The sequence below is a fragment of the Lolium perenne genome, chromosome 5 (genome assembly GCF_019359855.2).
Source record: "Lolium perenne isolate Kyuss_39 chromosome 5, Kyuss_2.0, whole genome shotgun sequence".
NCBI lineage: Eukaryota > Viridiplantae > Streptophyta > Magnoliopsida > Poales > Poaceae > Lolium > Lolium perenne.
The window spans coordinates 147,320,081-147,342,429 of NC_067248.2; positions in this window are offsets into that span (position 1 = coordinate 147,320,081).

Below are 22,349 nucleotides of genomic sequence, written 5' to 3' on the forward strand. Positions count from 1 at the left end.
CTCAGTCCCAAAATATAAGGTATGGATTTTTTTGCACGGTCTTTGATGCACAACGTTGATCACTAATATATACTAAAATATATTGATCGAGAATGTACAAATTATACCATCACATCGTCTTGCAATTATATTTCATTTCATATATATTTATAGAAATTTGGTGGATATATTATATGTAAGAAAACATCATCAAACTTGTAATCCGTTGACCAGCAAAATTTAAGGGCTCCTTATATTTTGAGATGAACATGGTATATCACAAGATATTGTAAAGGTTTATTCGGAGCACCTGAGGAGGGCGAGATCTCTCCAGACTAGTCTAGAATAGATGATATCACCCATGTTTTGAATGGAGAAAACGCTTTTCTTAACTTGCCCTAGCTAGTTAGAGGAGGAGGTTAAGAAAAATGTGTTCCAGATGGAACATAACAAGGCCCCTGGTTCGGTTTGTTTCCTAGATGAGTTTTACCATACTTTCCAGGACGCAATTCAATCGGACCACATGGATTTGTTCGGCTATCTTCATGCTGGACGATTGGACTTAATTCCTAGAAAATTTTGCTGAGATAGTTTAGTTTCCTAAAATTAATGAAGTGGAAGGAATCCAAGAATACATACCCATTTTATTTTAATGATAGTTTCAAAATACAAAAACCACAACTATTAGGTTTCATTCGGTGGCTGGCCATGTTGTTTGACTCATGAAAATAACATTTATGCAAGGAAGAAACACTGCAGATGGAGTTTTTATCCTTCATTAAATGGTACATGAATTGCACAGGAAACCTAATTAGGGTGATATTAAGTATTAACTATGAAAAGACATATGATAAGGTTGGATTCTTGTTTTACAACGAACTCTCGGAATGAAAGATTTCTCTAAGGAGTGGTGTTCTTTGATTCATAGTTTCGTAACAAGAGGTAGTGTGGCCACTAAAGTCAATAATGACGTTGGATATTACTTTGTTTCGTGCAAGTAATAGTAGAATTCTCTATACATGTATAGCTTACGACTTTGACATTGAAATAAGATTTTATTTATTGCAAGACCAAACGAACAAGGACTTTATTCAGATATATGCTCTAAACATATCTAAAGGCAGAATATTAGTATGAATTTATATAGTAGTTAGATTTTCATTTGTATGTTGTCTACCAACGCATACAATAGATGTTTAAACTATGTTTCTATTTTTCAACGGTTTATCCGTGGGTACCAACGGATTTGTATGTGTGGCATTGCGTCCTTGAAACACCCAAAAATGGAACAATTCATTATCCATTGGTACATGCGCTAGCAACGTCTCTATGGTAATTTAGATATAGATAAATGTGTTGTTGTAAAGAGGTCCTCTTGTAGTTAGAGACCGTACGACATCATTTTTGGGCCCGGGTGGACCTGAGAAAGGTCCATGAAGAGAAAATGCAACATCATCATGATCTGGGACAATCGCTTTCAAAACTTTAAACTGTTACGAGGAATTTTCATGCTTTGACAGACGTGATGTAGTGTCACCGACAATCCGTGAGGTGGAGGAATTAATGAAAGAATTATGTTCAAAATAAAGAGAGTTGTAGAATAGAAGATGCAAATTAATAGAGTTGCAATTGGGCGATATCGTTGATGGACAACTCGTCAAGACGCAACAAACTAGGTTGAAGATGAATAAGATCGATAGATATGCTCTGTGGAAATAATTATGTATACAATATGCCTTCGGTGCTATTGTTATCCTCCTCGTGGTTATTCTATGTTAGGATTTTTTTTAGATGTTCGAAGTAGTTGTTATGGTTCTAGACCAAGAAACAATAAATAAGGGAGGGAACTGTGGCCATTGTATGTGTGCATTAAAAACATCATGCTACATTTGAGCATGGATAAAATAATGAAAGTATTAGTGTCCATCATTTATATGTTCTTAATTTCCTATATGAAGCAATTAAATTTTAATATCCCAAAATGTTACAATTATGATGAACTTGGATATTTGTTGTGTTTGCATCCGAAATAGATTGTACAAAAAGGATAAAAATGGGTCCAACAATGCACAAGATCTGGTGAAATATTAAAATGCACATTCAAACGGTGTGAACTAAGTCATACCCTACGGTTTTCTGGCACACATCGGCACTCAATGCCCCCATTGGCATCACTGGCACCAAGACAAGTGTATTGAATATAAATCAATGTTTGAGAGGAGACCTAGGTCTGTTTATAATTCAAACAAGCTCCAAAAATACATATTTGGAGGTGGCCAATTTCTAAAACCGACTCTACGAGCCTTGAGGCGGCTGGCAATACTGGTTGTTGCCCATACTATTACTTGAAGAGACGGTCGTAGTTTCAAACTGTCTTAGGTTTTTGTTGAGCCGGTTCGGCTAGCTCCAATGCAAATATATTTGGAAACGGCCATTTGTAAAAAAATGGCTCTAACATTATTAAAGTCAGATCCCAACTTCCGTCTGTTTGAGGTTTCTCTTTACAATGGGATTTAGTTTTTTCCTTTTTTCTAAACCAAACCTGGGGTAGGTAATGCGCAGGTTTGAACTAGTGCTCTTGCAGCAGAGCCACCTTTCCTAATAGCATCACATCACCGAGCGTAGATCTCCGTCGCGGTGTCACCACACTGGTGGCCATATCTTGATGTGGGGTTGTGACTCACAAATTGTGAGAAGGGAGCCGAATTATTTGTGGTGTGAGCCTTGATACGTTGCAAACGTATCTATAATTTTTGATGCTCCATGCTTGTTTTACGCTAATTTCTATATGTTTTGTTTACACTTCGTGGCATTTTTATGCATTTTCTGGAACTAACCTATTGACAAGATGTCACAGTGCTAGTTCCTGTTTTCTGTTGTTTTTGTATTTAATAAAAGTTGTACAGGAAATATTCTCGGAATTGGATGAAACGAAAGCAAAGTTCCTATTTTACTATCACGAAGGCGGAGTCTAGAGGGGAGACGGAGAAGAACCAGGAGGCGACCGCACCATGCCTAGGCGTGGGCCCCACACTGGCACGCCTAGGGGTGGTCTGGGCCCCTCGGGCGCCCACCGACCTCGCCCTTCCGCCTATATATTCATCTGTTCGGAAAAAACCTAAACACCCGAGCCTCCATCCATGAAAAGTTCCATAGCCTCCACCATCGTCAACCCTAGCTCGGGAGGGTTCTGAAGCTCTTCCCGGCCCCCTGCCGGAGAGGGAGATCATCACCGGAGGCCTCTTCATCACCATGCCCGCCTCCGAAGTGGTGCGTGGGTAGTTCATCTCTGGACTACTGGTCCATAGCAGTAGCTAGATGGGTGTCTTCTCCTCATTATGCGACATGTTTACATCTTGTGAGTTGCCTATCATGATAAAGATCATCTTTATGTAATGCTACATGTTGTGTTTGCTGGGATCCGATGAATATTGAATACTATGGCTGAGATCGATTATATACTTTTCATATGTTATTTGTGACCTTGCATGCTCTCCGTTGCTAGTAGATGCTTTGGCTAAGTATATGCTTGTAACTCCAAGAGGGAGTATTTATGCTCGATAGTGGGTTCATGCCTCTAGTAATCTAGGAGAGTGATAATAACTTCTAAGATTGTAGATGTGTTGTTGCTACTAGGGATAAAACAACAATGCTTTATCCAAGGATAATTCTATTGTTTACTTTACACACTTTACTTAATGCAATAATATGTTGCTTGCAACTTAATACTGAAAGAGGTGTGGATGCTAACCTGAAGGTGGATTATTAGTCATAGATGAAGTTGGATTACGGTCTATGAATCTTGTTGTAATGCCCAAATAAATCTCATAGTAATCATCTTGTCATGTATGGTTTTTATTCTGTCAATTGCCCAACTCTAATTTGTTTACCCATCATGTTATTTATCTTTATGGAGAGACACCTCTAGTGAACTATTTTTTTTGAAACCCAAGAATGTGAGGCAAAAGCCCCACAGCAATTTATTGTATAATTAGAAAACTATGTACAAAAGAAGATTTAAGATAAAACTAAGGCAAAAGAACAGAAGAAGGAGCAAGGCTCTAAGGCAGAGACCTAATCCAGGAGAGCAACCTATCCTTATGTTTTGCTTTGATCCTATATTGCAGCAAAGATATATCATAAATGAACTTCCACTTCCATCTAGTGAAAGAGTAGACTTCAGCATTAAAGATCCTTCTATTTCTGAGCAGCCAGATATTCCAACAGGCCAAAATGAGCACTTCCATGAAAAAAGTCTTAGAGAAACTTTTCCTTGCCCCTGCCAATATTTGCTGCATATCATTGTTTCCAGTCCATTCAATTTGCAGGTAATTCCAGATTCTCACACTGAAATTACATTCAAAAAATAAATGAATACGATCCTCAAAAACTCTTCCTGGGCAGAGAACACAGTGCTCATCCTCAGTAACATACCAATTTCTTCTTTTGAGAAAATCTCGTGTATTCAACCTATCTGAAAGTAATAACCAGGCAAACACCTTATGTTTCATAATGCAACATGACTTCCAAAGCCATCTGTATACATTAGGGACCTGTATATAATCATGGATGTGCTTATAGAAACTGGCAGAAGCATATTGATCACCCCAAACATATACCCATTGATCCCTTGCCTGTGTCAATGGATTGGATTGCATAATTTGCTTTACTTCCACCAGCTCATGATGTGCTTGTGTAGAGAGTGGCCAATAGAACATCAAATCCAAATCCTCCTCATGAAACATCTTCACCAAAGAAGCATTAGGAAATAATGCATAGGAGAATAATCTAGGATATCTTTGACTCATGGGAAGAGATGAACCATTAACCTTCCAATTATCTGACCAAAATAGCATAGTATCTCCTCTTCCATGGATCATAGCTGCCACTCCCCTAAAATTATCAACATGTTTCATAAAATCACACCACCAAAAGGATCCACATAGCTTCTCATCATGAGGCACCTTGCCCTGATAGTGTGCAAACCACACCTGGTCCACCCAAGGCAGGTCCTTCTTATTATAGAACTTATCCAGATATTTGATCAACAAGGCTGCATTCTGTTTCTGAAAGTTTATAATACCCAAACTACCTTTTAACTTAGGCTTACATATCATATCACAGGCTGCCAGGGACTGTTTAGGCATACCATCCTTATCCCTCCACAAACACTGCATCAATATTCTATCCAATTGATTAGTCAAACCAATAGGCAACTGCAAGGAGCATAGAAAATGTAATGGCATGGAGGCCAGGGCAGAATTGATAAGCTGTAAGCGTGCTCCTTGAGATAAAAAAGCTAGTACTAGATGACAGCTTCCTCTCCAAACGGCAAACCAAAGGAGACAGTTCAGTGATAGTAGGTTTGGTAGTTCCAACTGGAAAACCTAGATAGGTAAAAGGCATCTTACCAACCTGACAATCAAACACAGCAGCCAACTGTTGTAGCAAATCATCTGGTACATTAATTGGCAGCATCTAAGATTTATCAAAATTTATCTTCAGACCAGTTGACATGGAAAATTTCCTCAAAGCCTCTTTTATCAGCAACAATTGTTCCTTTTTAGCAGGCAAAATAAGCAAAGTATCATCAGCATATTGCACAATAGGAAAATCAGGATCATTAGTAAGGATGGGCAAGGACAATAAACCCTGCTGCACTAAATCACTGAGAACTGACTGAAGCAAGTCAGAACCAAAAAGATAGAATAGAGGAGATATAGGATCCCCTTGCCTAACACCTCTTTTACACTCAAATTGCTTCCCAAGTATACCATTCAAAAGAATAGAAGATGTGCCAGTGGATAAAATAATCTTAGCCCAACTGATCCATTTATCATTAAAGCATTTATGCTTCATCACTTGCAATATTGCCTCATGCTCAATAGTATCAAAAGCTTTAGCAAAATCCAAATTAAGAATTATGATTGGCTTTTTTGAGGCTTGACATAAAAAACAGATACTGAAATGACCATGCCAAACAATCTTGGATGGATCTGCCTCTCAAGAACCCATACTGGTTTTTAGTGAATGCATGAAAGAATTTGTCTTGCAATCTGTTTGCAGCCAACTTGGTAAGGAATTTAACACACACATTTGTTAATGAGATAGGCCTAAAATCATTCACTTGCAGTGGCACGGGTTTCTTGGGCACCAAGGTAATGAAAGAACCATTAATATTTTTCAGTTGGATGGATTCATCATGAAAATCAGCAGCTAATTTATGGAAATCCTTCGTAATAATGGGCCAACACTTTCTAAAAAAGCCCATTAAATCCATCCGGTCCAGGAGCTCTATCAATTGGCATATGCTTGATAACTTCATCCATTTCCTTCTCCTCAAATGGTTTAGTCAATTCCTGTAATCCATCCACTCTATGAAGGATTTTATCCAGATCAAATTGCGTCGAAATAGGCTCTGATCTACCCATTCTCTCTTTATAATCTCTCCAAAATAACCCTGCCATACTATCATGATCTGTTACTTCATTCCCATCATTATCTCTTATCATGGCAATAGTATTTCTCCTGTACCTTTCAGTGGCCATTGCATGAAAGAATTTTGTGTTATCTTCTCCAAGCTTGATCCAACGTATGGTGCAACGTTTCCTCCAATAATTACATTCAGCTAAAAGAAAATCATCTAGGTGCATCTTCACAATTTTCCTAAAATTAAATTCCATTGTATATAAAGGCCTTTGTTCCTTCAAAGAGTCTAATAGGAGAATCACATTATTACAACTCTTGATAATTTGCTTTAGCTTGGCCAAACTGACATGCCATTTTTTGAGCTCATGCCTCAAAGTTTTAAACTTGTCTGTCAATATAGCTGAACTATAGGTCCTTGTAGACCCCATGTCCCAAGACGTTTGAACACACTCCATAAAACCAGGCATATTAACCCGATAATTATCAAATCTAGAAATAGCAGCCTTGAGTATATTAGTATCCACATTGAGCACACAAGGAACATGATTAGAACCAATTTTTGCAAGGGGGAACACCATTGTATTTGGGTAATCAGAAATCCAATTAGCACTGGTGAACAACCAATCCAATTACTCTAGCAATGGATCTTTTTGCATGTTAGACCATGTGTAGGCTCTACCTTTGATGGGAAGCTCTAACAAACCCAAGTGGCCAATTATTTCATTGAACAAGAACATCTCATTGATATCTCCCCCAGGTTTATTCCTATTATCTTGTGATCTCACAAAGTTAGAATCACCCAAAATTATCCAATTATCTTCAGCAGGGATATGTAGATTATATAACCAAGACACAAAATTGTCTCTTTCTTGACCTTGGCAATGACCATATACACAAACCAGGTTCCAAGAATCATTGTTATGTACTGATGTGAATTCCACTTGCACCACATACTTAATTTACTGTACCAATAATCCAGAGAACACAGAGGAGTTCCAAAGAAAATTTATACCACCAGAAGCCCCCACTGATGGAGCAAAAGCAAAATTATCAAATCTCTTTGGGCAAAATTTCCTAATGAGTTTCCAATCAAAAGATTCACATTTAGTTTCTTGTAAGCATATAATATCATACTCACTCTCCTCAATTTTTGATCTCACTTCTCTTTGTCTATTATCAGAATTTAGTCCACGAACATTCCAGCACAACACACGCCATTTTCTCTTATAGTGTGTACTCATTAAGAACCACATAAGAATCATCACCAGGTTGACACATAATGCCAAGCATACTCATAATAGGACGGTACTTTAATACCCTAGCCATAAGAGTAACAGTACTGACAAAGTAACCCATCATAGTAACATAATTACAGATAATAACAAAAGCCTCCCCACTGACATAAACACCACAGTTCTCCTTCGCAAAAGCAACTAATAAGACCCATAAAGCATGCCCTCCTAGGTTACCAAAAGCCTCACACCCAAAGAAGCCACACTGCCATGACTTGAATAGCGAGACTTGCTTAATCATCAGTGGATTCTCCTCCCTTCTTATCATCAGGTGCAGCCTCAAGCTGCTCCTTGCTCAACCTTCCTGCTGCAATTCCCAAAGTCTGACCAACTCTCTGCATCACTTCCAAGGGAATAGGTGGTACTGGTGCTTGTTCTTGCTCCTCTGGACCTTGCCCTTCCTCATGTTCCTGTTGATCTGCCTCCTCCATAGTCACTAACAAATTCTTGGCTCTAACCTTCTTCTTGATCTTGGGTTGCACAGCCAGGATAGGAGCTGGTCTGTACCCATCAGTTTTGAGGCAGCTCCTTGTGAATCTCCTTTCAGTAGGTTGAACTAAAGATGAAGCAGACTTTTTCCTTTTTCTTTTAATATTGGCAATACTTGCCCACTGTTGCGGTCATGTCCACCCCTCCCATCACCTTCAGTAGACAGCACTATCTGGAAACTGTTTGGTTCAGTAAAAGTCCTCAACTGCTTGTCTCCCAACAGCAAACTATCAACTGACAGACTTGCCCCAGACAAATTCTTCAGAAAAGCAAAAGAGGTGATGAACTTGGTCTTAGGCACATGTCTACTGTAGAGGGAAGGAACAGCCATGTCAAGAGCCTTTGCACATACCATCCCAGGAGGCAATGCAGAACCAAATATAGTACAAGCCATCCCAATGTTCAGCACATCGTGTAACATTTGCATACCATCTTGCTGTTGCTGCACTTCCATCATATTGACAGATGAACTAGAGCTGTCAGATAAGTTAATGACCATGGACTCCTGCATCTCCTGCAACACTCCTTGCCCCTGCTGATCAATGTTTCCCTGATCCCAACCATCATGCTGGCCATGGTCCATCCGACCCCAGCCTCCTTGTTGCCCAAGATTTCCAGCTTTCCCTCCTTGTTGCTCCTGTCCAAGATCCTGCACAACATCCCATCCAATCTCTGGGTATTGTGGGTTGACAAACAAATTATTGTTGGGTTGCAGTTCTCCTGGGAAAGGATGTGGGTTCCCATCAGGTGGCATCTGATCCTCATCAGTTGGTAGTGCATCTGTAAAGTCTGCTGTTACGATATATACTGGAGCCATCCAAGACTCCTTAGATCCACCTATTGTAGCAAATCTACCAAAGACAACATCACGAGGCACCAGCCGCGGGGAGGGGAAAGATGCATACACCAGGACCCTATCAGTGACAGGATCATGGATGTTCCAAGTATGGTACTAACCAAACGTCGCCACTGCCTACGCAATGTCAAAATCATTGCGATAATCTGGGTGAACCCCAAGGAACATCAACCATCCACGATGAAATCCAAGCGCTGCACGATGATTCTGAGGCACCTCACCCACATGCACGAACCGCAACAGTCGATTTTGAATCTGGAACTGTCCATGATGTACTAGCGCGTTCACCGAGTTCGGACTACTCATCTGATAAAGACCAACACCAAAAAGACTAGACTGAGATCGTACCACATTACGCTGAAGTGGTCCGATGAGGAAGTCACGAACTTGCTCCCTCCAAAGAGCTAACGCTGCTGGCGGTAGTGGTGGGTCGACCAACGCAATGCAGTGGTCAAGATGGCGGGGCGGCGGATCCTGCGAGGCGTAGTAGTAGGTGCGCGGCAGGCGTGTCGGGCCGCCGTCGATGAGCTCATGTCCCCATGGCAGCCATGGAGTGGGATCCACCTCGAAAAACCGCCATCGCCGGGGAGGAAGACGGACTATTCGAGACAGGCGGAGAGACAGGATTAATGTGCTCGATCGACTGTTGCAATGAACCCAGATGAGCATTAAAAGAAGTAGAAGCCGAAACGGCAGCCTCTGGGATAACCTTGTCCTTATTTGTACACGTACCCGAATTCATACCCAACTGGGTTTTCTTTAGCACCCAATATTTGCCTCTCAATTTGGCAGCTAAACATTGTTTCCTTACGTGTCCATAGCTAAAACAGGACCGACAACGTATCTCATTTGTGCAATCTTTCGTAGGATGTCCCATACTTAGACACCGACCGCAAGACCACACCTTATACGCCATATCATCAATCATAGAAGTGAAATTATCCTCTTCCACCATTGTAGACTCAGATTGTGTCCCCTCAGGATCCATAGCAGTAGGTTGCACACACATATCATCACCCAACTTCTGTTGCACAAAAGGATAGACCTTGGCAGCAGCAAAAGCAATTTTAGGTTCAGAGGAGGTGCCAAATGTTTCAGTCTGAACCCTTGGCCCTGGCACAGACACCTTTGAATTTTGATAACCTAAGCAGGCCTCATAACCCAAATTTTGAGCAAACACCAATTTCTTGTTGGCTTTATATCCTTGATTTAATATTGGCTTAGGCATTTGTTTGTCCAGAGCAGCTAAACCATGCTTCAAGATTTTTTTTGATGGACTCACCAATGTTCATTCTTCCTCAACCTCCCTCTTCCATCTTTGAAATTCCCATCTCCAATTTGGCCCTCCTCGGCCCTAGAGGTAGAAGAAACACTTGAATTGTGAGCAAGAAAATTTCCTGAGCTTTAAAATATGAACACCAACCTATTTACTTGAAAGAGAGAAGGATAAAACTCTATCATGCAACAAGGAGATTTTCAATTGACCACAAAACCCACCAGTGATAGCCTCCAAAGCAATACCCACCAGATCTTCTTCCATCTTAAAGGTGGCTCTACCAAAAGCCACTACCATAGTAAAATGACCAGAAGTAGAAGAAGGGTGAACTTCCTGGTGAAATTTTCCTTTAACATCCTTAGCAAACTTAATGCCATGTGAAAAATCCAAATTCATAAAGAGAGCTACATGGATAGAACTTGCTGAAGTGGAGCTATCCTAATTATTGGAGTTCCCACATGAGTTGTGTTGTGCCAACAAATGGGCGATAGGTTGCATCACAGACTTATCTCTGCCAGTTCCTATCACTGCAGATGTGCCCTCAGATAGAATATCCTCCACTGCTGGATTAGACTTGATCAATTTCCCCATTCTGACCACATAACCTGTAAACTTGAGTTTGGCACCGGCATGAAACAGATCCCTAGATGAAACCCTTTGGCACCCAATGAGATCACTCTTCGCATTAAATAACCTGAGATAATTATCCATGCACAGACATAATGAGCCATCATAGGCTTTCATTCTTCCTCGATCCAAATCCTTAGTCGTGGAGTAAGTAATTTTCCACAACTTAATCAGACTCTCAAGGTCTAGGGTTTTAGAATTATCAGTCGTCTGATCAGAACCAACCCCAGATTCAGCATCATGAGGAGAAAGGATACAATGATCAACTAACGCATGAAATACCGAGAACTCCACCACAGATCCAACTTCTAACGCATCATCATCTTTATGCATGAACTTGCCAATGATAAGAGATCCTTCTGCATCCACTAAAGCGATCCATCGCTTGGCAGGCCATATGTGTAGTTCACCATCCAGAAGATTCCGAACACCATTATCCAGATCGTCCATGGACGAATATGACACATTCCAGATCCATGCAGGAGATGACATGGCGGAAAAGAGACGAGAGACCAGTTACCTTGGAGGGACGAAGGAGGAGATCACAATGATCGGATCATAAGGATCCAATCGCCAAGGATTCCCGGCGATCATCGGCGACAAGCACTAGGGTTTAGGTGGAGACGCCACGTTGCCTCCCATGTTTCCTTGGTGGAAATCTCTAGTGAACTGTTGACCCCGGTCCTTCTCTTTTACACTGATAAAACCATCTACTGTAAGCATTGTTCTCTTTGTTTCACTGCAAACAAATATCTCTTTCCACACTATACGTCTAATCCTTTGTTTTCAGCAAAACCGGTGAGATTGACAACCTCACTGTAAGTTGGGGCAAAGTATTTTGGCTGTGTTGTGTGCAGGTTTCACGTTGTTGCTGACACCGGTAGTGCGCCCTGCCAAAGTTACCCAGCAATACCTTCAGAAGTTATTTGTTTCTCCTACTGGTCGATTAAACATTGGTTTCTTACTGAGGGAAAACTTGCTGTTGTGATCATCATACCTTCTTCTTAGGGTTTCCCAACTGCGTGCTCTGCACAACATCAAGCTCTTTTCTAGCGCCGTTGTCGGGGAGAAAGAGGATTTCTGCAAGGGGAGTCCCTCATCTTCAATCCCTTTACTTTGTTATTGTTTTGCTTAGTTTATTTTATTTTGTCTTGTTTGCTTCATTTTATCAAAAACACACAAAAAAATTGTTTCTTTTATAGTTTTTATTTTTGTTGCTCTGTTTTAATCTTGCTAAAATGAGTAATCCCGAGAACACTAAGTTGTGTGACTTTACTAGCACAAACAACAATAATTTTATTTCTAGACCTATTTCTCCACCTGCTCCTGAAGCAGCCTTCTATGAAATTAAACCTGCTTTGTTAAATCTTGTTATGAAAGAGAAATTTTCTGGTGCTAGTACTGATGATGCTACTTCTCACCTTAATAATTTTGTTGAACTTTGTGAGATGCAAAAATATAAGGATGTAGATGGAGACGTTATTAAACTAAAATTGTTTCTTTCTCTTTGAGAGGGAGAGCTAAAGATTGGTTGTTATATTTTCCTACAAATAGTATTGATTCTTTGGTTAAATGCAAAGATGCTTTCACTGGAAAATATTATCCTCCTGCTAAGATTATATCCTTGAGAAGTGTGATACGCGTACAGCACGCGTCCGTTGGGAACCCCAAGAGGAAGGTGTGATGCGTATAGCAGCAAGTTTTCCCTCAGTAAGAAACCAAGGTTTATCGAACCAGTAGGAGCCAAGAAGCACGTTGAAGGTTGATGGTGGCGGAGTGTAGTGCGGCGCAACACCAGGGATTCCAGCGCCAACGTGGAACCTGCACAACACAACCAAATTACTTTGCCCCAACGTGACAGTGAGGTTGTCAATCTCACCGGCTTGCTGTAACAAAGGATTAGATGTATAGTGTGGATGATGATTGTTTGCAGAGAACAGTAGAACGAGTATTGCAGTTGATTGTATTCGATGTAAAGAATGGACCGGGATCCACAGTTCACTAGTGGTGCCTCTCCCATAAGATAAATAGCATGTTGGGTGAACAAATTACAGTTGGGCAATTGACAAATAAAGAGGGCATGACCATACCCATACATGTTATGATGAGTATTGTGAGATTCAATTGAGTATTACGACAAAGTACATAGACCGCTATCCAGCATGCATATATGCCTAAAAAGACCACCTTCAGGTTATCATCCGAACCCCTTCCAGTATTAAGTTGCAAACAACAGACAATTGCATTAAGTATAGTGCGTAATGTAATCAACAAATACATCCTTAGACATAGCATTGATGTTTTATCCCTAGTGGCAACAGCACATCCACAACCTTAGAACTTTCTGTCACTGTCCCATATTTAATGGAGGCATGAACCCACTACCGAGCATAAATACTCCCTCTTGGAGTTACAAGTAACGACTTGGCCAGAGCCTCTACTAATAACGGAGAGCATGCAAGATCATAAACAACACATAGATAGATTGATAATGAACATAGCATAGTATTCCATATTCATCGGATCCCAACAAACGCAACATGTAGCATTACAAATAGATGATCTTGATCATGTTAGGCAGCTCACAAGATCTAACAATGATAGCACAATTAGGAGAAGACGACCATCTAGCTACTGCTATGGATCCATAGTCCAGGGGTGAACTACTCACACATCACTCTGGAGGCGACCATGGCGGTGAAGAGTCCTCCGGGAGATGATTCCCCTCTCCGGTAGGGTGCCGGTGGCGATCTCCTGAATCCCCCGAGATGGGATTGGCGACGGCGTCTCTGGAAGGTTTTCCGTATCGTGGCTCTCGGTGCTGGAACTATTATCGACGAAGGCTTGTTATAGGTGAAGAGGTAGGTCAGGGGGCGACGCGAGGGACCCACACAGTAGGGCCGCGCGGCCCAAGCGTTGGCCGCGCCGCCCTAGCGTGGCGTCGCCTCATCGCCCCACTTCGTTTCCCTTTCGGACTTCTGGAAGCTTCGTGGAAAAATAAGATCCTGGGCGTTGATTTCGTCCAATTCCGAGAATATTTCCTTACTAGGATTTCTGAAACCAAAAAAAGCAGAAAATAGCAACTGGCTCTTCGGCATCTCGTTAATAGGTTAGTGCCGGAAAATGCATAAATATGACATAAAGTATGTATAAAACATGTGAGTATCATCATAAAAGTAGCATGGAACATAAGAAATTATCGATACGTTGGAGACGTATCAGCATCCCCAAGCTTAGTTCCTACTCGTCCCGAGTAGGTAAACGATAACAAAGATAATTTCTGAAGTGTCATGCCATCATAATCTTGATCAATACTATTGTAAGCACATGTAATGAATGCAGCGATTCGAAGCAATGGTAAAGACAATGAGTAAACAATTGAATCATATAGCAAAGACTTTTCATGAATAGTACTTTCAAGACAAGCATCAATAAGTCTTGCATAAGAGTTAACTCATAAAGCAACAAATTCATAGTAAAGGTATTGAAGCAACACAAAGGAAGATTAAGTTTCAGCGGTTGCTTTCAACTTGTAACATGTATATCTTATGGATATTGTCAACATAAAGTAATATAATAAGTGCAATATGCAAGTATGTAGGAATCAATGCACGGTTAACACAAGTGTTTGCTTCTTAAGATGGAGAGAAATGGGTAGACTGACTCAACATAAAAGTAGAAGAATGGCCCTTCGCAGAGGGAAGCATTGATTGCTATATTTGTGCTAGAGCTTTTATTTTGAAAACATAAAGAGATCATAAAAGTAAAGTTTTGAGAGGTGTTTGTTGTTGTCAACGAATGGTAGTGGGCACTCTAACCCCCTTGCGAGACAGACTTTCAAAGAGCGGCTCCCATGAAATTTTATTTTTGAGTGGCACTCCTTCCAACCTTGCTTTCACAAACCATGGCTAACCGAATCCTCGGGTGCCTGCCAACAATCTCATACCATGAAGGAGTGCCTTTTTATTTTAGTTTTATTTAGATGACACTCCTCCCCACCTTTGCTTTCTCAAGCCATGGCTAACCGAATCCTCGGGTGCCGTCCAACAATCACATACGATGGAGGAGTATCTATTTTTGTAAAATTATGAAGGTTAATTAATTTGGGACTGGGAACCCCATTGCCAGCTCTTTTTGCAAAATTATTGGATAAGCGGATGAAGCCACTAGTCCATTGGTGAAAGTTGCCCAACAAGATTGAAAGATAAACACCACATACTTCCTCATGAGCTATAAAACATTGACACAAATAAGAGGTAATAACTTTTGAAGTGTTTAAAGATAGCACTCAAGCAATTTACTTTGGAATGGCGGAGAAATACCATGTAGTAGGTAGGTATGGTGGACACAAATGGCATAGTGTTTGGCTCAAGGATTTGGATGCACGAGAAGTATTCCCTCTCAATACAAGGCTTAGGCTAGCAAGGTTATTTGAAACAAACACAAGTATGAACCGGTACAGCAAAACTCACATAAAATACATATTGTAAGCATTATAAGACTCTACACCGTCTTCCTTGTTGTTCAACCCTTACTAGAAAATATCTAGACCTTAGAGAGACCAATCATGCAAACCAAATTTTAGCAAGCTTTATGTATTTCTTCACTAATAGGTGCAAACTATATGATGCAAGAGCTTAAACATAAGCACAACAATTGCCAAGTATCACATTATTCAAGATATTATACCAATTACCACAAGTAGCATTTCCCGTTTCCAACCATATAACAATTTAACGAAGCAGTTCAACCTTCGCCATGAACATTATGAGTAAAGCTAAGGACATATTTGTCCAGATGCAAAAGCGGAGCGTGTCTCTCTCCCACACAATGAATGCTAGGATCCAACTTTATTCAAACAAAACAAAAACAAAAACATACAGACGCTCCAAGTAAAGCACATAAGATGTGATGGAATAAAAATATAGTTTCACTAGAGGAACCTGATAGTGTTGTCGATGAAGAAGGGGATGCCTTGGGCATCCCCAAGCTTAGATGCTTGAGTCTTCTTGAAATATGCAGGGATGAACCACCGGGGCATCCCCAAGCTTAGAGCTTTCACTCTCCTTGATCATATTGTATCATCCTCCTCTCTTGATCCTTGAAAACTTCCTCCACACCAAACTCAAAACAACTCATTAGAGGGTTAGTGCATAATCAAAATTCACATGTTCAGAGGTGACATAATCATTCTTATCACTTCTGGACATTGCACAAAGCTACTGAAAGTTAATGGAATAAAGAAATCCATCAAGCATAGCAAAACAGGCAATGCGAAATAAAATGCAGAATCTGTCAAAACAGAACAGTCCGTAAAGACGAATTTTTTAGGTGCACCAGACTTGCTCAGATGAAAATGCTGAAATTGAATGAAAGTTGCGTACATATCTGAGGATCACTCACGTAAATTGGCAGAATTTTCTGAGTTACCTACATAGGCTACTGCTCAAATTCGTGACAGCAAGAAATCTATTTCTGCGCAGCAATCCTAATCTAGTATGAACCTTACTATCAAAGACTTTACTTGGCACAACAATGCAACAAAATTAAGATAAGGAGAGGTTGCTACAGTAGTAACAACTTCCAAGACTCAAATATAAAACAAAAATACTGTAGTAAAATCATGGGTTGTCTCCCATAAGCGCTTTTCTTTAACGCCTTTCAGCTAGGCGCAGAAAGTGTGTATCAAGTGTTATCAAGAGATGAAGCATTAGATGCTCCATTATCTATAGTGGCATTAAGTGCTTTGTCAATTTTAGGCCTTAATGGTTTTTTGGTTTGGGCACCTTAGAGACATACATGAACTTGTCGTGGTATCGTCACGGCATATGCCATAGGGTGGCTAATCGAAGTGGTTCCTGAGAGATCTCACGGCGGTATCCGGAAGCGGGTATGGGCACGAGCGACACGGCGACGTACCCAGGTTCGAGGCCCTCCGATGGAGGTAAAACCTCTACTCCTGCTGTGAGTGTATATGATGGTCACACAGTACAAGGTTGCTCCTTGAGCTGTGTCCGGCTGGCCCTGAGAGGCTAAGGGAGACGATGGTCTCTCTCCCAGGGCAGCTCTGTAGGTAGGTGAAAGCAATAAATGATCGATCCCCTGCACGAGAGGGGGTAGAGCGGCTTATATAGGCACCGGCACTTTACACATAAGACCCTATAGTTTACTGGCCGGCTGGGCCGGCTTCGGCTTCCGCTCCTTCCCGAGGCGGTGACGTCAAGAGTGGTTGGGGCATCGTGGCCTGTCCCATCCGGCTGCCACGGTCAGCGGTATGGAGGAGGTGTCCCTGTCGCCGTCAGCCGCTGTAGCCTGTACGGATCGTCGTAAGCCCTGACGGCCTGTCCATCGCGCGGCACTATTTCTCCACAGTGCCCCGCGTTTTACGGAAGATGGAGTCAGCGTGGACTTTAGGAACCCGGATCACCAACCCGGTTCCTTCCAGTGCAAGACTCGCCAGCCTCGAGTCGGTCTGAGGTTCAAGCCCCAGTCGGATATGGCTTGTAGAAGCCGGCCCAGCTACAGCATTGGTGGCCGTAGCCAGGCCGACTAGGACCTAGAGCCAGCCGGCTTCCGGACCAGCCGGCCACGGCGCCAGCCGGCTGCACCTCAGCCGGCCTTTGCCGCGAGCCGGCCAGTGGCCAGCCGGTTGCTCCGCGTCCATTGCCCTACCCGGGGTCTTCCCCCCGACATTAGCCCCCGAAGCTGGCAAGGTCCTGCGCCCAGAAGGACCTAGGCAGGTTTTCCTGGCTTCTCGAGTATATTAGACGGCACTTGGAGGGGCCGACTGAGAATTTCCATTCAGCCGGCTGCGCCCTCATCCGGCTTTCGTTCTCGCCGGCTGCTTCTAGCCGGCCGCTTTTTACACTTGTGCGCTTTTTTGCTTTCTCGCAAGATCTGATGGCGCCTCCGCCTTGTCGATGAATTTTGGCTTGAGTGGAACTTTTGGTCCGGCTCCGGCTTGCGGCGCGCCGGAGTCTCCGCCGCCTCGGGTCCCGCGCCCGACTTGACGGGTCTGACGCCTGGCCCGGTGGTCGGTTTGTCTGGTCGCATCAATGTTCCCCCGGATCCGGTGCGGTAGTGGGCGACGTGGTGTGGCCGTTTTCGGTAACCGTCGTGGACGTGGGAGGAGTTACGGCGCAGTTACGGCGCAGTAAATCCGGCGACGTGGGAGGAGTTACGGCCCACGACCGCCACTTGGAGGCCAACCGCCCGTCGGGTGGCTATAAATGCCGCGGGGGGGGCGCCCCGAGGCGGCCACTTGCCATTTCTTCTTCCTCGCGCTCTTGCCCCCATCGCTATCCTCTGCGCGCTCGAGCTCGCTGCTGCTCCGGCGAACATCTTCCGCTGGCGAACTCCGGCGGGCGAATCTCCACCGATCCGCCGCCGCCACCCCGCCAATCCGGCGCCACGGGGCCGCGCGTCTCGACGGAGCGTCCTCAGCCGCCGCTGTCGCCGCCGCGGTCGCAAGGTTCTTCCTCGCCGTTCAGCCTCTCCTGGTCATCTTCTTCCTCGACCTCGTCAATGGCGTCCCCCAGTGGATCGTGGAGGGGCTCCTACATGCGGGAGGACGACATCGAGCGCCTGGTACGCCTCCGGCGAGTCCCGCGGTCGGTCATCACGCGGGTGCCCGGCGAGGAGACGGAGCCCGAGCCGAGGAACGGCGAGCGCGGCTGCCTTTGGCGCGCACCTCGACCGCGGGCTGGGTCTGCCGGCCGCCGTTCTTTCGGCAATTCCTCGACCACTTCGGCCTTCAGCCGCACCACCTGCCGGCCAACGCGTGCGTCCTCCTGAGCTGCTTCGTAGCGTTCATGGAGGCTTACGCCGGCTTGTGGCCCGACATCGACTTCGGGAGCCGGCTCTTCTTCTTGAAGGCGCAGACCAACGACGGCCGCCTGCGAGCCTGCGGCGCCGCCTCGATCTACACCCGGCCTGGTACGCCTTTCCCCAAGATCCCCACCGTCGACTCGGTGAAGAACTGGCAAATGTCATTCTTCTACGTGCGCAACGAGGGGGAGCTCGTCGACCGGATCAACCTGCCGGAGTTCAATCCGGCTCCTCCGCCGGCCGGATCAACTGGAGCCACAACGCCCGCTCGACGGACCAGAACGCCGAGGTGAACCTGCTCGGGATCTCTGGCGACAGCCACCGCAGCGGGCTGACCGCCGAAGATCTTCTCTCGCACCATCGCCGAGCGCCGGTGCTGCCGCTCCAGATGCGCACCCACAAGATCGGGCACATGTCCGGCCGGTTCGATCCGAACCGGACGTCCAAGGCGCCGCTCACCAAGGCCCAGGTGGCCAGCCGGGTGAACCACATCACCAAGGCGAACTTGGCGGAGGATCGGAGCTACGGGCTGGCGCCCTGCGACAGAACCATCCACCGGCGCGGGTAAGCTTCGAGTCTTTGCCATTTTCCGCCTTGCGGCTGCGAGGCCGACTTCTTTTTCTTACGCCGACTTCCGGCTTGTCATATGCTCATGCTTTTCTGTCTTTCTAGGTTTTGAGCGCCGAACGCCGAGGACGGCGACCTGGCGACGAAGAGGTGGACGCCGGATCTCGTCGATCCGGCTGACCAAGCCGGCGACCATGCCGGCGACGACGATCTGCCGCAGCGCCCGATCTAGGCGGCCGTGGGGAGCACAATCCGCCCCCTTCACTCAGAGCACCAGTGAGGAGGAGGAGGAGCCGGCGACGTCCGGCACGGGGCCAATCCCCGCCGTGCCTCTGCGCTCGAGGCCGCCAAGCACCACGGCGACTTCGGCGCCCAAGGGCACGAAACGAGCCGGCTCCACCGCCGCCTTGGAGGCGAAGGCGAAGAAGCAGCGCCGGCAGCAGCCGAAGAAGGTCCCGGAGCAAGCCGGGTGAGTTCTCTTTCTCTTTTTCTTGTTTGATTCCTTTTCTTTCCTTACTTTTATGCTTATTATCTTTCTCGTTTATCCGGCTAGGGCCCCTATCAAGTTTGCTCGGGCGGCGGCTCCCGGCAAGCTCCACGCGTGGTGTCGCCGCTTCCGCGCCGAGAGGAGGGAGCAGACGCCGCAACCTTCCTCGCGCGCACCTACGCCGCCGCCGCCGCGACAGGGGCTTCTTCCTTTGCCGTGCCGCTGGCCTCCGCGCCAGATCGCGGCACGCTGGTCGAGCCAACGCGGCAGCCGACGCTGGACGACATGTTCCCGCGCCGGACGCCTCTTCTGGCCGCTGGGGCCGGGCGGGGCATGCCGCCTTCAGCCGGGGCCGGAGCCGGCGGGGCTGCTCCTAGGACTGGCGCTGGCAGGGCCGCGCCGCCTGCGGCCGGAGCCGGCAGCAGGCCCACCGTGGTGGAGTTGGACGAGAGTCCGAGGGGCGCCCTGTGCGCCGGAGACAACTGGGCCGGCTGGGCCATCCGCTGCGCCCGAGCGACGCCGCCGCCTCGGCCGACGAGGGACGAGCCAACCAGGCAGAGCCGGCGAGGGACGAGCCGGCGCGCACGGAGGGCGCCCGACTCGCACGCGCTGGTGAGGACGGAGGGCGCAGCGGGCCCGTCTGAGGGCCTTCATGTGGCCAAGGGTGCCCGGCTGGTGGCTGTGCCATCCGCCTCCGACTCCAGCTTTGGCTCGGCAGGAACCATGGAGAGGGCATGGCATCAGGCGAACTCCTGCGAGGTACTCAGCCGGGAGGGGCAGCTCCGGCACGGCGCCCATGAAGATGCTTTTCTCCGGCTATCGGGCCAGCCTCAAGACCAAGGCCGCCGAGACCCTTGCCCACCGGCGACGCCGGAGGATGCCGAGAAGGTGTGTTTTCTTTTCTTTTGCAATTTTCTTGTTCTGGTAGCCCTCCGAGACGTGGGCCGGCTGCCTGAAGCCAGTCCAGGTCTTGTCTAAGCAACTGATTCTTTCAGACGGTTGAGGAGCGGCGCACCTTCTTGTACAACCAGGTGGTGACCAGCTACCACAAGGCTAAGATCGAGCGAGCCGGCTTGGCTCGCGAGCTGGAGGCTGTCAAGGGTAAGCTCTATGCTTCTTTCGACTTGATGTCTTGTTTCTTTCTTAATCTTGGTTGGCTGACATTTCTTTCCGGCCGCCTCGCAGCTTGAGGCCGCCAAGGTCCCGCAGCTGGAGTCGGATCTCCGAGCCGCTCGCGCGCAGCTGCGCCGAGAGCGAGGAGGCGGGCCGATCTGCCGCAGCCAAGCTCAAGCTGGCTGAGCAGGAGCTGACACGGCTGCGCCTCGCTGGAGAAGAACCACATCACCGAGCTCAACTCCCTCAGACGGCGGAGAAGGAGAAGGTGGATGATCTGAGCCGGCGGCTGTCGGAGGTGGAGAAGCAGCGGCTTGTGCCGCAGAGGAGGTCACCGCCAAGTCCACAGAGCCGACGGCTACCGCCAAACGCCGGATCGATGACTTTAGCGCGCTTGATCGCGGCTTGGCGGGTGAGTGCATCTTTATGTTCCTACCCGTGCCGGCTGGCTGTCGACTGCCGACTTTCGTTGGTAGCCGGCAGCAGAAACTTCTGATTTTTCGATATCTCCATCTTCGGGCTGGGGGCAGTCGGTTCTTGCCGGCTGCCGCCAGGCTTTTTCTTTTTTACTTCGAAATCTCCATTTTCGGGCTGGGGCAGTCGGTTCTTGCCGGCTGCTGCCGCCAAAGCTTACTTTAGGACTTCGAAAATTTGCATTTTTCAGCTTATTTCGGCTTTGATGGCTTCGACATGCTTCTTCTTCTTCAGCGGCCTTCCCCGAGACGCAGAGGCGGCTTTGGCAGCCGTCGGCGCCGCACGTGACTCCAGGAGGCAGGAGACTGGCGAGGGCAGCTCGGAGTACTTCTCCATGGAGGACCACCTGGCGTCCATGGCCGCCCGCATCGAGCCCGTCACCCAGCTCGGCTGGGAGTTGCGGAAAGCGGCTGAAGAGCTGGTGCCCATGCTCTGGCCTCTGGAGGCGGTGCCGCAAGACATCTCCGGCCTCATCTCCGCGATGGAGCGGGCGCCGGACCGCTTCCTCGATCGGAAGGAGTCGGCCACGCGCGCCGGTGCCGACATGGCGCTGTCCTTCGTCCTCTCCTGGTACAACGAGGTGGACCTGGGGCAGCTGGAGTCCCGGCGAGCCGGCGTGGAGACCAAGCTCCCAGCCGATCTCAAGGCCGCCCGCCTCGCTCGAGCCAGCACCATCGCCGAGTTCGTCGACAAGACCCTCTTCGTCGCGGATCCGAACCCTCCTCCATCCAATGATGAAGAATACATGGATGAGGAGGAGGCGGAAGACGTGCCTGAGGACGACCCGGCCGCCGGCTCCACTGATGCCCCTCCGGCTTAGATTTCCTGCTTTTCAGTTGTTCTTTTGCAAGACAATTTATTAAATCCCCGGGATGCCGGGTGCAGATGTAAGACAATATTATCGCCTTTTATTAAGTCACACTTTAGTGTGTT